Source organism: Xenia sp. Carnegie-2017, unplaced genomic scaffold (assembly GCF_021976095.1).
Source record: "Xenia sp. Carnegie-2017 unplaced genomic scaffold, XeniaSp_v1 HiC_scaffold_6, whole genome shotgun sequence".
Lineage (NCBI taxonomy): Eukaryota > Metazoa > Cnidaria > Anthozoa > Malacalcyonacea > Xeniidae > Xenia > Xenia sp. Carnegie-2017.
In genome coordinates, this window is record NW_025813526.1 from 11,483,229 (window position 1) to 11,500,429 (window position 17,201).

Consider the following 17,201-nt stretch of genomic DNA (forward strand, 5'->3'; position numbering starts at 1 on the left):
TTAAGCAAGCGACGTTTTCGACAACACAAACGTCAAGGCGAGTGTAGGTCTGGGTGGAGGACGCGGTCGGTGGCGGGAAATCTGAACAGTTAAGCGGAATTATATTTTTCACGACAAACTTCAGCTTGCATACAGATAAGTTAATTTTGGGGGGTTTGATATGGACAATTCATTCAAGAATGCAAAAAGTGCAGCACTACTCAGTCATGCAAACAACTGTTTAACCAACGAGGAGTTAGTTTCACTTTTAGAGACTTTCACTTCAAAAAATCCAGATTTTTGCTATGAAGCATACGATCAATTTAATTTGGAAGACATCCCAGAAGCTGAGTGCAAGGCTTTCTTCAGATTTGATAAGTGTGATCTACCATTTCTGGCAGAAGTCTTGAACATACCCGCCATTTTCAAATGTCCTCAAAGATCAACATTACCCTGTATGGAAGGACTTTGTATTCTCCTTAATCGAATGGCATACCCTTGTCGCTGTAGTGACACGATTAACCTGTTTGGTTGACCCGTCCCTTTCTTAAGTATGGCAACAAATGTTGTACTTGATTTCATATTCGAAACGCATGGGCATCGTATTACCAGATGGAACAACCACATTCATAATGCAGAGTGCCTTGAAAATTATGCCAGGGCAATTACTATGAAAGGTGCAGCTTTGAATAATTGTTTTGGTTTTTTGGATGGAACAGTCAGGCCAATATGTAGTCCAACAGTCAACCAATGTCAGGCTTATAATGGACACAAAAGAGTGCATAGTTTAAAATTCCAGAGCTTTGCTATACCAAATAGTATTATGGCACATATTTATGGTCCAGTTGGTATGTATGTTTTCAATTTGATGTTTTTTACACCTACATGGTATAGGATATAATACAACAAACAACTTATTAATTATTATTTTGTACTCTTACATTGTTTTAGAAAGGAAAAGGCATGATGCAGGAATGTTAAGAGATTCACTGTTGCTTAATGATTTGGATATTAATGCATTTACAAGGGATGGAAATCCACTTTGCTTGTATGGGGATCCGGCTTACCCTTTGCAGGTACATTTACAGTCCCCATTTAGGGATGTTCAATTAACACAACAAATGAAAGACTTCAACAATTCCAAGAGCTATCTACGAGTCTAAGTTGAGTGGCTTTTTGGTGATGTGGTCAGAACATTTAAATGTTTGGATTTTAAACAAAACTTAAAATTAGGATTAAGCTCAGTTGGCAAAATGCATGTTGTAGCAGCACTTATGGAGAATGCTCATACTTGTCTATAAGAAAATCTTACATCCAAATATTTTAAGATTTCTCCTCCAACACTTCAAAACTATTTTTCATAAAAAATTATGTGTTTCTAAAATTAGAGTTATCATTCCCTACTAAAAGTATGCACCATAAAATCAATATTTACTATAAACTGACATAACTGCCAGGCAAATAATGAAAATGACTTGCTCATGAATACAGCATATGACAATAAAAGTTTTAAACAACAAATTATAAACAAACTATAAAATGTAAGAATCAGTTAGCAAGAAATGTGCTGCCAATTAACAAAACAACACGGTTGATATAGAGCAGTTTCTTGTATTGTTTTTATATAGTGTCTCTTTTTCTGAAGCTACTTTGTATTGTTTTCTTCCTGGATTAAATTTATTATCATTGTATTTTGCTGCATTAGCAAATTAAGTATGTCAACCTGTTATTTCGCATCTGCCTCAAATTGCATTTTTTTTATTTCAAACTGCTGTTTTCTCATCTCCAATTATACCTCATTTTTTTCTTTAGGGTAAGCAACAATTTCAGCTCCTGATCGACGTCTTTTTCTTTGTGGTTCTTGGTCACCACTATCACTCTCCTTTTCCTTTCATAGTTTGGTTTCTGACAACTTCTCCATCGCTTTCTTTCGTATATCTAGGGACTTTATTCTGTACAGCTCATTCTTTTTCTTGTTTTCTTGATAACTCTGGAACCGCTCTTCATCTGAGGACAATTGTCTCTCTGATAGCTCTTCTAACAAAGTATCCAACTCTGTCGGTTCTGGTGATATTCCATTTGCACCCTTTTCCTCACGAGCTTTCTTTTTAAAATTTTCATGTAAACGGCTGTATCTGTCTCGTACAGCACGGGTTGAAACCTTAAATTTTTGTTTATCTATTTTTTCCAAGTTTGCAGCTACCTTCTCCCAATACTTTACTCTGGCAGTTGTTTTTCGTTTTGCTTGAAAAGGGTCAACAGCTAGTATTTCGCGACATAACAAAACGTCGTGTTGTTTCGACCATTGCATAGGCGATTCCTTTTGAAAATGTGCAAAAATATATTTAAAATTTGCACTTCAATACATGTGATTGTTAATTATAAGTATTTAACACAAATACTTTGAGCAAGCATTTTTGTATAAACTCTGCACATCTATTTAATTTTGGCAGCCTAGTATGTTGTATTTATCGAAAAAATAATGAAACACTCACTCTAAACTTGCAGACGACGTTTCTCCCATTGCTTCGTCTGTTAGCAAACACTTTATCAACAAAAACCTCAGAACGCAAGTTGTGGACTATTCGACCTGACAACGCGAACCTCTCGTCATGCGCAATAATTGGCAGTTTGTAGAATTCCTTCCGGTTTAAGTCCGTATTGTCGAAAACGTATTTTGCTTAAGCTCTCTAATAGAAGTAATAAACGAACACGTGCTTTGTTCTAGGTATTAGGCGACTTTGTTATGCTTCACTTTGGTCTTACTTTGACTTTCACCTTTGGTGGCTTTGGTCTGGAGGTATGTTTGGGCTTTTGTGAGGTGTTTTTAATCGTTCTGACTCTCTAGTTTCGTGATTCCTCAAACCTCTTTATTCAGCGGAAACTACAAACTATTTTGACTGAATTTTGTTAAATTAGCATAATTTTATTCGGAGCAAATGTCTGTCTGTGATTTGTCATTTATATTCTTTGGGAATAAATCATTTCATGCAATCATCTATATTTTGAACTAACGATAACGAGATCTATTTGTCTCGCAATATCAACGTGGAGTAGAGTAAGCAGTTGAATTCTTCCAACATTCTTTCGAATCAAAGTGTTTTTAGCTATGATTTAAGCATGAGGAGTTTTTGGGAGTCTTGGCGTATTATGGTAGCAAAATTTAATCTACCTTCTAGATTCGTTCAGTCGGTACAGACAAACGTACCGTCTTAAAAGTAAAATATATTATCAACTCTATTACCTTCATATAAACAATTTACAAAGGCTTTTTGTTAATTTTGTGAATTCGTTGTGAAATGTTTGCAATTACAACCTTGTTTAGCTGTGCATTGGTATTTGCATTTACGATGTATAAAGCAATTGGTATTGACATTTTATATAATATAGTTACTGGCATGGACATTTATATAGTCATTTGTAATGAGATTCACACTGTTATTTGTATTAACAATTATACTGTCATTGGTATTGGCATTTGTCCAGTCATATATAGGTGTTTGCATTTATAATTACATTAATGTTTCATTGGTATTGTACGGTGGCCGGTACGGGTCACCAGATTTTTGTTAGCTGTCTACTGACGGAGTAGTGGCGTTGTTATGGGACTTTCATATTACGATTAAATGTATTAGCTTCATGTTTAGATATTTGACATATTCATATTCATATATTCATGCATATAATCTTTGCCATGATGCCATTTAATTAGAACAAATGAACAGATGAGTATCAATAAGGCGTACATAGTTGCTCGGTAACAAAAGTCAACTACTTTGCTTCGTTATTGCTGCCACGAATCAGCGTTTGATCGGTTAAGTAAACAAAGTATCATACTTTTAATAAAAAAGCATTTTAAAGACAAATTTGTTGGAGGTATAAACATGTTATCAAAAAAACTATTTTCGTTCGAAATGGTTATGAATTTATCTTTGAAAATAATTGGAAATATGAAATGAAATAAGATATAAAGCACGGGAACTATTTTTGCCGGAAATCAACCATCGACTTTCAGAACTTACATGCCTTTGTTTGCATGTATTTCAAATAAGGTATGGCACATTTGATTAAGGCCCGTTCACTCGATCCGATTTGTCGAATCCATTTTTGTTGAATCCTAAAAACGGATTGTGTGAGCACATATAAAGTTAGTCTCTTACGGTCGGATCCGTCAATCTTAAAAAAGAGGATAGGAGTATAACTTGTTCTATTCTCATTTTTATGACAAGATCAGACGAAGGCGACTTGTAAGTACCTCCGTACCGAAAGTACGCAAATATATCGATAAATTACTGGACAACACAAATGGCTGCTCTCAAGATTATAAATATCTAAACGTATCTAAATATCAGCAAAACAATTTGACCCTTTGAGCAAGCAATCAAAAGACGGAACCGGAACAATCGGATCTGATAATTCGGAACGTGTAAACCGGCTTTCAGATAGAAAGAAAACTCTAAACATGGCGGAATAAACCGGAATAAACATGGCGGAATAAACCAAAGCTAAAGGTTAAAGAGACACGCATGTAAAATTTCTTTGTCTATCATTCTAATCACCCATTCATTACGTATGCATGAAACCACCTAGAATGTTGTACACGGAGGTGGTTGCAACGGCTGTGACTATGGTCTGAACAGTGCAGTTTTTTTGCAGACAAAGGGTCGGGGCAGCACTTCTTGTGATAGCAACTTCTAGTTTTATATAATTCTTATTTCAATACGGTACAAAGCAGTGAAAGGTTTTACTGAGCTTCTTTTGGTACATTTTGGTAATGTTATAATCATAAATTTGACCTTGTGCAATTTGGTAACATGTTTATTTATATCTTTCTGAACCTATAAAAGCTCATTTGGTCAATGCTTTCCTGTATTAATAGACCAGATATTTAATCAAAGAATTTATCTTTACTAACTTTACTAACTTATGAAGGTTAAGAAGGGTTGCAAGTTTTGCGATTTTTGTTTTTTCTCCTTTTAATTGCTCAAGATAATTTCACGCCTCGCTGAATCCCGGTTAACGGGCTCATGTAAACAGCCCCATAGTAGAAGTTTATACTCAGTACTCTATAAACTTTAAGGGAAATATCTCGTTTTCCTAGAGGAATTCCACACCTTTAAATTTTAAAAAATTCCGAATTCATCAAAGACTAAATAGAACATTGTGAACATTATAAAACTGTGAAAGATTAATGGCTAAGTTATGAGCAAAGTCAGAATACATAGTAACAATATCACGCATGCATCAGTTTACCTGAGCTCAACAACTTTGAACAAAAACGTTATAAGCTGATGATATCCGTTTAATTGGTGAACCAGTGTACTGTATTAGTTCTGAAGAAGTATTCTCCTCGTCAATAGGCACAACTTAACTGGCTTTTCTTTTACTCCTTTCATTTCCTATCCATTTCTGCAAACAAAATAAATTATGACTTATGATGGTTACCAATAACAAAAAGAAGAGATTCCTAATTTCTTAAGTCAAATTTCTTAAGACAAATGCCTATATCAAGTACAACACGGGATGTCATCAACTGTACACAAATGCGGCATCTTGAATTTGTTTTACGGTTTTCAGTAGATTTGCTTGTAGCAGTTTTAATGCTCCGTACAATCTTCAATGCACATGTTCTTTTTTAATCATTTTTGGCGCAGAGTTACCTAAATCAAGTCCAAAAAATCAGAGATAAGATCTTTACATATGACAACACTTTTGACATATATAGACAATAGAAATCATAGTATTTCAAACATCAGAAAAATTATTCATGTGATCGTTAAATTAATGTAACTTGATACCTTGAATGGCAGATATATTCACTATTCAATCATTTCAAATCCATACTAAAATCATACCCAAAGACCAAAATAATCTTAAATTGCGGTGACAGCTATTCACGAATTACTTTTATCATTATTCTTATCATTATCATTATCATTATCATTGTCATTATTGTAATTAATGATTTAATAATAGTGGCGCAGGGTTGGGTACTCTTATTAGCTCCAAACAACTAGCCAAGATAAATCATAAAAAATTTTTTATTAATATTCTTTATGTATAATGAATTTTAAAATCCTTTCTTATCAGATATAATGTGCTCCTAACAGTCGAAGGAAAAACAGTTTTACTATCCAGACGATACAATTTGAAACGATTTCTTTTTTACTGACAACAACTAGAAAACTAAAAGCCAACCAGTGCAAAACAGCAAAGACGGGAAAGAAAGCAAGCTTCGTTTCATATCAAATAGTACCATATAATAAATCTTTGAATAACCTTGCTTTCTCGGTCTTTACCGGGAAATATCGCACCTATGCCTGTACAAATAGATGTCGGTCCGATATTTCTCAGTAAAGGCCTCGAGTTCGGAATTAAGGGCTTAATAATAATGATTGATGATAATTATTGTTCTAGTATTATTATCAAAAGTAATATAATGATTTTTATATTCACTATGTAAGCAATCTCTGTTGTAATTTGTCAACTAAAGGCAGATAACTCTCAATGTCTGTAGTTATGAAGTCATATCTATAGATAGTAGTTTATGGGCGCCATTAAAAGCCAGTTTTAAAAACAAATCAAACAACAGCGATGTTTGTCACAATTTTATCTCATTTTCAAAATGCAAATTTTGAAACGGGCCTTAACCAATAATAGAACCACTCAAAAATTTAGACTGGAGAGTTTATTTAGCAACAAGTATGGGTGACAATAAACATTGGGTGTTGGTAGCACATATATCACAAAAATTGGCCAATTAAATAAATAAGGCTAATGCTAGCTGGCTGCTACTAAAATATTCGCACACAAATAATTTTTCATCCCAAATTATTGTTCTTTTTATTCTTTCCTTGAAAAGAAAAGTCTTTTTCTACTATTTCTTTCCATCTCTTGAGAATAAGCTTTGCTTTGTTTTATCGCTTATGTTTATGTCGGTAGTACAAATTACGTCTAAAGATTTGCCAAAACATGCAATATTATAGTAATCCTCATCACTATCAGCAAAACGTTTCTCTTCTTGATAAGCTAATGTCCTTAGTGCATTCAAAGTATTGCACTTGTTTGATAAACATAGTAATCACGCCGTGAAAATTCCCAGTACGTTTTAATTTCTAAAGATCTTTATGTTCCCATTTATTTATATATATATCCTACTGGATTTTGAAAACAAAGAAAATATATCTGATTGAATAGGACATGATCAAAAATTTATATATGTTAACGAATAAATATTCTGTTGGAGTATATAAGTATTTGTCGCGTCCGAAGATATTCCTGTTACATCCTTTTAGCGTAATAGCTTACACGAGGCTCTGCAATGTTCTGCATTTTGTTGGACGTTAGTGTCTGGTAGAAATGCTTTCGTTGTTTCCTTTTTCAAATGCTTTTATCATTTGCTTGATTAAATACTTGTATCGCTTGCTTAATGAAAGACTTGCTTGATCATAATAAAACTTGCTTGATGAAAGGGTTGTTTGCTCTGAGAAGGGTTTTGTTGTATGCTTTTTGAAAGGTTTTCGCTGTTTGTTTTGTGACAGATTTAGTTGATGGTTTATTGAAGTTTTATTAAGTTTCTTCATTAAGGTTGTAGTGTTTTCTTGGTAAAAGGTTTTCGTGCTTTGTTCGAAGACTTTCGCTGTTTGCTTGGTGAACGTCTTTCGCTAATTGCTCAGTCAAAGGTTCTCGTTGTTTGCTTAGTAAAAGGCTCTCGTTGTTTACTTATTGAAGGTGCTTCGCTGTTTCCTTGCTGTAGAATTTCTTGCTTGCATGGTGAGAGGCTTCGTTATTTTTGTGTGGTATTTTCTTTCCAGAACGTTGTTGTAGTTTTCTCAATTCTTGATATATGTATAGGCTTCATTTCTTTAACTAGTGATTCTTGTTAATGTTTTTATCGTATTTAGAGTTATGTTGTTCGAATTGCTGTCCCAGCAACAATTTTGCGTTGTTTCAATGCGAGTGAGTGGAAAATAATCAAAGTTGGCGCAAATAGGTGAAACAATGTAGAGTGTACGTTTTATTTAACGGTATGAATGGAGTATAGTAGTTATCGATTATTGCATGAGAAAGAACTAAACATGCATTTGCAGTTTATCGCGGTTAAAGCACAATTCACATTACATTTGTGGCCTCTTCCACTTGTTATTATGTTCTATTCAAACAAACTTCTTTGAACTCATGTATTTTTTCGTAGAAATTGTAAATCTTAAATATAACCAAGATATTTTTCGTTTCCTTTTTTTTAACAATAAGAATGAAATAAAAGAATATATGAGATCACGCAATTAAAGAGATATTGAGGTTAATTAACATTGATAAGAGTAATTTTCTGGTCTTGTGTAGAATGCCAGTGTATAGTTGACAATCGTAAGCTGTAGTAACTATATAAACCACAATAGTATTTGGAAAAAAACACTGTTGAGTTAAGCTACTGTTAAATATAGCTGCGACATTCCCTAACTATTTATACCATTGATACTATATTAATCGAAGTCGCATTCTTGTGCTATGTTGGTGTAAAGGTTATTAAATAATACAATTCTTTTGATCCCTATCAGACCTCGTAAGCAAAGTTGGTTCTCACTTGTTTGTTTATATATAGTTACCATCATGAAATGATCCTAGTATGATGTATTGGAGGCAATAAATCGCTTCATTAATTGTTTCAACGTAAATTAACTGCTTCAATGTGAAAGTTTACATTAGTAAAACATTTATTAAATCTATTCTCTTTCCAGGACAGGTAAAAATCAGCTGAATGGGTATTTCATGTTTTCGTTCCAAAGTAAATTTAGAAACAAATTTGAATCATCTTTTACCATTGCCAGCAAGAAACAATATATAATGAATATTTAGGATAGGTACTCACAAGAAGAAAACTGTGAAAATTTAGACGGAGGATTATTTCGAAAATATTTTGAAATGAAATACTTGCACAAGATAAACACCAGTCAGCAGCGTTTAAACTTGAGCTTTTGTCTGGTAGTAGCCATTGTCTGTTCTTTTGCATGTGTTTTATGTGATAATTTTTTTCTCTTTCCTTCATGAAACTATAACATATAGCATTACAAAAATAAAGGGCGCTCATATGTGCTGTTTAACTGGAAATTTGTTGCTGACTTGATGACACCTAAAATTTGTTCACAACTTGTGGTGCATAATTAAAACGTCAATAACATTAATTTTGGTAATAAATTTGTGGTTGATGGGTTGGTGATAGTGTAACTCACTTGTTGGGGTTTTGGTTATTTGATCACATGAAGCAGTGTCTTTAGCAACAGATAGCCTCCAGTTGTCGGTGGAGGGAGAAGCAAAATGTTTGCTCTCTATTGAGGAATATTTCAAAACCAACTCAAATGGGTTTCCATAGCAATGCTTTGATTACAGCAAACACTTATTCTGCTCAAATTTATCACACATGATAAAAACAGTTGAACATTTCCCTATAAACAGTTAAAACTTAAAAGGAGAAAAACTTGATGTCTTCATCTGACTTCTAAAATGTTAACATTTTCTTTCGTATTAAGGTATGTTTATCGTTATTTTAGTCCATTATTTCATTTCTTTTCTTCTTTGCCGCATTTTTCATTGACGTCATGCTTCCACTTACTTCTTTCCTATTTTTTAACTCTTCGATTCGGATTTTGTTTTCGCCGTCACTTCCTCTCTGTATACTGATGGGATTGATTTTACTTCTTGCTCTTTGGATTGAGATTCTTGTCAGTTCTGTTGTTCCATTTCTCAATTTGTTTGGTCCAGTATCTTTCTTAGCCTAATTCTAGCTTTCATGTCCTTCGTCTGCTTCCAGATCTTAAGAATATACGGTTTACCCTAGTCCCCCGTTGCTGGGTTTTAAATTTGGGGCTTGTCTGCTCAACGCTCTCTTCGTCTTCAGTCTTATTTTGTACGTGATGTTCATGATCTTGTCTTGCTTCGTTATGATATTTACCTGCATGTGTGTTTTAAGCTGAGGATTGGCTATTGAAATCAAGTGATTTAATGCTGTTTTTTCCCTCTCTTTTACAATTCGAAGCATCGTCTCTCCAGATATTCTCCTTTATTTCAATCGTGGCGTTCGCACATTTTACGGACCTCTCCTGCTGTACAATTTTTCGCTCTGGTATTTTCGGCTTTAATTGCTATTTGTGTTGTTGAAATATGAGTCATTACATCAAATTTGTTCCTACTTCTTATTTTTGGGTTTCTTTTTGCTCTTATTCTCTCTTGCTTGTTTGGCTGTTATAACTTCATATACGAAGGATGGGATTTCCTTGTTCAGTTTATGCCCATGTAATGAATGTGTAGTAGTTACTATCTTCTAACCATTTTGGCAGACCACCATTATGGTCTTATGGAGTTTCAAAAACTGTCCTTTTTTAAAGTTTAGTGCAAACATAAACTGTTTAACATGAAGTCATCTGTTGTTCTTTCATTTCATCTTACACTGACACAAGTTCTATATATATCATCCATTAAAACGACATCATTAGACAGTTGTGAATTTACTACACAAATGGTCTATTTTGCTACGCCTGGAGCCTTCTCTCAAGCGTTAGTAAAGTTAGCATTTTCATATTTTTTTTGCTGTACACCAATATAAAATGACCTCCACCTAGACTTGACTGCCTTGTTACAACAGATTGTACACAACATCGTAGCAATAGCAGCATCAACAGCTAAACCTGTAAATATTGAATTTGCATAACCTTTTACTAAAAGGTTATGCAAATTAAAAGTCGTACGGTATTTTCTTTAGACAGCTTTAGCATAGAATAGAGAATACATAGAAGGGCAACTCGCGTCGGTAACATTTGATGTTGGCGTGTTGCACAGTTTGTTTTGCGCATACTGGAAATTACTCCGCCATTAATCTGGCCAGTAAAGTGTAGAACATTTACTATAAAACATACGTAGTAGGAACGGTATAGTTGGTAAAAAATACAGAATGTGAGCTGTTGTTAATTTGTTTTGGCATCTTGTTGAAAGAATTAAACAAAAAGGCAAATATTATGTATAAATCGTGTAACAAACTCTTTTATATAATATATTTATCGCAAATAGCTGTCGGAAAGCTCGAACAGGCTCACAAGAGACGTACTACTTGTTGATATAACTGTCGTAATAAAGCTTATTATTTTCTAAGTTAATTATATAAGAGAAAAAAATTTTGTGCAAACTTCAAGGCTAAAGCCCTTAAAGGTGTGCTGCTTTGATGTACTTTCTGTCTTTCTTTTTAGTTTTGGCAAAATTGCGATTCGCAAATTTAATGGCATGATAAATGCGCATTCTTACAAACAGTTTCTGCATGTATTCAATTGGGAATTTTGTGCAGCATTCAAATTTAATTGGTATTGACTTGATGTTATCCAAAACACTTTGACCAACACCTGCACTCTTTGTGTGGACAGGAAACTTCTATATAAACGTGTCTTCAGGTTTTATAATTTATTCCATATATTTAGAAGATGGTGAATGTAGTCCTCCAAAATCTGATTTGCTTTCATCAAATGCCTTGAACTGGTAAGATGAGAGTCTATTGTCATCCAGTTCAGTAGATGAAAAATCATCAGTGCATCTCAAACAAGTGTGGAGTTTGAAACATTTTTTCAGAAGAAAACCAGACACATATGCAATGGCATTGTCTCTCGTGACATAAGCTACAACATTTGGCTCCTTATAGTCTGTTGGACTTATTGTTAAGGCATGTGATGGTGGAGTTGGAGAGACTCGAACCGCTTGCTTCTGGCTTATTTTTTTCTTTGCAGCACTTTTGGACTTCTCAGCCAGCATGGAGTCAAGGTCGTTGCACAATTTCTAGATGATGAGGCCAAAAGGGAACTAAAAAAAAAGTTTCCTAAATGCTTCCATAAATTGGGTTGGAGTGAAGTTGCCACTATTGCATCCCTATCGACGAATAGCACCAAAAAAGTTTTCCAGTGGATCAGTATTTAATCTTTATGTGAAGAGAAATTTAAACTGATGGACTGAACTTAATGTTTCCCATATTGAGATGATGGCATTAAGTGTGACAAACCAGCCATGCAGACACTTGACTCTACCAGTAACATCTTTATTTCCATAAAACACGTTCCTTTTTTGATGAAATTGATGCTTTGCTTTAGAAAGTCAATGTTTGGGGCTTTTTCGCTAATGGCACATCGAAGTTTTTAACTTTTGTGCAGCATGGAGCTGTTTACGCAGTCAAAGGCCAAATCAAATTTAAAGACAGATTCCGAAGTTCTCATTGCAGAGGAAGGACTTCAATGAGATTTCATCGATTCAAAGAGTGCACAACCTTTCCATAGGATTCATTTAACAAACGTTCTGCTGCAAAGTATTGACTGTAGCTTGTGATATCCCAGATTCGTTTGGTATTCTGGAAATGTAATTTCGTAGAGAAGTCTTGCTTGGTAAAATGAACAGTTTTGGCACTAGTCGGTATGTTTTCCCACTTGCGTGGTACAAAGAAGTAGCCATGGATTTCATTTCAGATGAATATTGCCTTCCCCCCCCTTTTTTTTGTTGTGTGTAAATATATCTGAGTTTTGACAAACCATGCCAAATGATCAAGGAGTTTCACTAGAGCATTTTTTAGTGTCTGTTGTTGTGTTGCTTTTTCTTCATTGCCTTGTGTAATTTGGACTTGAATCTTCTGATTTTCTTTTTTGTAGATCGGATCACTATTCTTTACTAGTTTTTCATTGGTGTGTTGTTAGTTAGGCCCGTGCTTGTTTGACCACAGAAATCTGATGTTTTGGACGGTGTCAATTTTTCTTGTTGCTCTTTAAAATGCCATAAAAACAATTTTTCATTAGATTTTTTTATTGTAACTAGTATGATACTTATACCTTTTCTACCGGACTAGACTTGAGTTATGTTGAACAGTATTATAAATATATTATATCTTATCAACCTTGCAGTTCCGTTGTATCGTGACTAACGTCAGTTACCATTACTTCTTGATCAGGATCAGGGCTATCATAAACACATTTTTGGGCTATTAGCAGGAGTTATTACAATCAACGTACGTATTTCTGTTTTCAAAATTTTCATTCCCAATTGTGATATTAAAATTTGAAAATAAATAGCGTTTGAAAAAGAGGAAAACGGGAAAAAAATATGCAAGGGCATATTTTCTTTTAATAACTGTCAGAAACTCAAAAACCAATATCTTATAAGTAAATTGAAGAAAATGAAGGAATAAAGAGCATATCGTAAAACGTAGAATTTTTTCACATGTTTTGCCCTTAATTTGATATCTTTACCATACATTCTGTTGCTTTCTGTTTACTTGTCACTTTTGTCCTTGGCTTAAAACACAACGCCACACAAAAATTATTTCTGTGCTGTAAAATGCGCTGTTACAGTATTCAACTCGTTTGCAACTTGTGTCGCAATATTGCTGCGACACAAATTGTCATGAAAATTGCAAGGTGTAGCATCCCTCGCATTAACAAAGTTGTGCAAGAATTTTGTTGCAAGAAACATTGCACGAAGTAGAACTTCTTTCTACTTTCCGCAACGATTGCCGCAGCGCTGCAACGAATTTTGAAAGGATTACACCGCTTAACATCGTTTTTGCAACTTTCACGGCAATGTGTTCCTCAGCAACCAATAGGAACTCGCTTTCTGGCATGCGTGAATAAATTAACTTTGCAGCGAAACAAAATGGCTGCCAGCCTCGAAAATAGCAGCAAATGCAAGCTCACAGATATAGCTTTAAGAGTTAATATTAGCTTTTAGAGATTATCCTTCTTTATGGAACACAACATTAGTTATCTATAAAGACAAGCAAAACAAAACAGAAGATACTCAAGCACCTGCTAGACGTTTTAAGATGTCTTTGAGGAACTGAAGAAGTTGCTTCACAGTCTTCGAACTTCCATGACAAGGGAGATTAAACGAATGCAAGAAAACTAAGTTTACGCATCCCGCTGGAAATTTTTCAAGGACATGGAATATTTAAAGGTAAAATAATGAAAGCAATGTTGATCGACGTGAAAAGGAGTGTAACGACCTAGAGACCGAAACTCTTGTTGATTTTTCAAAGAGCACAACTTTCTCTGGAACCATCGATGATTGAGTATTAAATAACATTTGCATTTACAAAAATACTTGCTGACTAAAGGAGGAATAGAAAAAGAAAGGAAGTCCATGTTTGAGTATACTTTTGATGGGCTGGATAAGTGACGAACTGAGAAAATCTGTGTCTAAACAAATCACTAGTTGGGAGGCTGAACAGTCGCTTTATTTGCCTCAAATCCTTGAGTTAATTTTGCCTTCACAATAGAACACGTTCCATTGGCAAGGAAAGTAGTGACATCAAAAAGCAGATCATGGTGTTTTGAGCCAAACCCACAAGAGCACCAAAATGCACTATGTGAAAAATTACAAAAAATCTAATAAGGTAGGTATGTACTTAAACTTTTCAACATTTAATTGCTGCTTTTACATATGTTCTCAGTTCCTTCTCATTCTAAAACTACTAATCCTGGGTGCTTAAGCTAAGCAGAAAGCAATATTACGCATTATAAAACCAACCATGTTTTTTATAAAGTTTTTAATGCGTACATGTTTTGTATACTTATGCTATCTTCATTGCAGAATGAATGAAATAGTCAAATACAGGTTAATTTATAATGATGCATGTGATACTTGATACGTAAATATACAAACGAGATGAAAACATCAATAAATGATAAAAGCCTTTTAAGAATATTATATATTTTCCTAAATCCACTACTATCCAGCTCTCTTGTCGACTCCAACCTGGTATTGGAATTTCTTTTTTCTTGATCATTTTCTTTGGTTTCCATTTGCAAATTTATTTTTGACAAATCATTATTGTAAAGACTTGAAATGTCAATCAGAAAAATTTTTTGGAAAGCTTGCTTGGTGAGATTTCCTTTCTTTTAATTAATCATTCCAACTAACGTATAAATGGGCTGCAATGTTATCTGTTTTAACGTATCCATCTTTGCTTTTCTTTAGTAGGCTAAGGTAATTATTGTATAAGTTCACAGGTTGTGTTTCACCTTTTGGAAGAATTGTGTAATTTCAGTCCTTTTGAAGTTCGTGATCATTATTAGGATCGTTTTCTATCAATACAACTGGTGCCATGACTCCTAAAGTTTCAAAAACAATGTCGGATGTCGGACACAAGTTTTTTCTTTTTTTGCATCCTCTGTTGCTATTTGTTCGTGTTTTTGTAGTCAACAGAACAAGCATGTGTTAAGATCACGACGAGATTTGGATGACTGATGTCAACACCATCCAACATCTTGATACCTCTCAAGGATTTTGAAATTGTGCTTTTGATTACTTTCATTCTGATATTAGAGGTTTTTTCAAAAATGAACACAAGATTTGGATAAGTCTTTGTTTTCGAAGGAAACTTGGGATGTGTTTCAAAATATTTTTTAATAGATACAATATTACACGCATCTTTTCAACGCCATTCCCATCGTTAAAGCCAGGAGTATCAATAACACTCAAAACTAAATCAGGCACATCATACTTGGGTTCGTGAAAAGTAACGAAATACTCAAGATGTTTTCTTCGTAGTCTTTGCAGCTAATTCATCATTACTTGTCTTTACAGTAAGAATTTCGTCTCCAATGTTCAGAAAATTATTTATTGTAGATGATTTACCAGATCCAGTACTTCCAATAAGCAATATCATGGCACATTCAGAATGGCGTTGGATTTGCGTTCTTGACAACACTCTTGGAGTTTGTTCTGAGTTTTCGTCACTGAAAGCTTCGTATTTCCTCTTTAAACTCATAATCAAATGATGGTAAAGGCTTTAACTTGGAAGAACCAGAACTACAAATAATTTTTATTAAAACCTAACAGAAAGATCCGATTGGTTAAAAATCTTTGTTGAACGTTGTTGTAGCTCTGTAATGCGTACTTATGTACAGCATAAGAATTCTAATAAGATTATGTGAAGTTGTATACCAGCAAAGGAGTAGGGATTGTGAATGTGAGGTGAACTATAAATATTTCAGGCCCTTTTTAATCCAAGAAGACCTTTTCACAAAGCAAATCGTAATATTTTGTACATTCTACATTTATACTAAATACTTCATGAAGTATTTGAAGTAGATAGCGCAGTGAAGTCTTGTGGCGAACAAATTTACACGGATTACTTTATGACGTCATGCGAGTGCTGTTTTTGCATGTAAAGAAGCTTTTGACATTTAAAAAACACTAGACTCACGTGTTGTACTTCCCCGGCTTTTTATTTGATAAAGGTCTCTCTTTTCAACACACCCTCAACAAGGTGCATGTCTCAAAAACAGATAGTCTATGTACAACGTGTCTGTGTGCACAATTTAAAGAATTGAAGACAGTAGTTGTTTGTAGCTTGTTGGATAAATATAAGCAAATGCGTACACGTTGAAAAATCTGTCGAAATTCCATTCTCACCCCCTCCCCCTCTCTACGTCATGTGTCAGCAGCATTGTAACAAGAATCTGTTTAGGTTTTTTATGCAATCGATTTATCTAGTAAGCATATTGCTTGATTTATATGCAATGTTTGCTATGCCGCTATCTCGCGTAAGTTAGAACAATACAAAGACCGTAATTTATGAGATGTAGCCTTGAATAAGCTCGTAGATATTCTCAGTGGTCATACGATCGAAGATATCAAAAGTCAGTGGCATTCTTTAAAAACTATTTTTGACAGGGGTAATAAACGTGAAGAAGGCAGCGAGAGAAGTGTCACTGGTACTGATTCAGTGTATAAATCCATGTGGAAATTTTACAATTCTACGCAGTTTATCAAACAATGTGAAGAGATTGAATACTCAGTGTCTACTCATCAATCCTGCAATGATGGAAATGATGTATCTGGTATACCTCAAATGTCTAGTAAATAAAGAAAAAAAGAAAATTATCCGATCAATGAGATAACTGAAGCCAGAATGGAATTCTTCAAGCTCTGATGAAACAATTAGGGGACAAAGACCTTCGCCCTTTTATGAAACAGATTGCTGCCTTAGGACAGGTTGCTCAAGAGACTGTTGCAAGTTTCAATCCAATGCAAAGAGTAGATGCTAGAAAACGAATCAATGATGTTTTATATGAAGTTGAAATGGGTTTTAATTTGAACAATGGTAGTAAATCTCAACCACAGACATTTTCAACATTTCCATTCAATCAAAGATATACATCTCAATTCTCACAAATCCATCGTGATACCCCAGTTCAACATTT

The 17,201-nt window shown here is 34.2% G+C and overlaps 1 pseudogene; it reads left to right on the top strand.

Annotated features, from left to right (window-relative positions):
• The first annotated feature begins 13,332 nt into the window (after nucleotides 1–13,332).
• Nucleotides 13,333–16,864, top strand: LOC124457115 (annotated as a pseudogene).
• The last annotated feature ends 337 nt before the right edge of the window (nucleotides 16,865–17,201 follow it).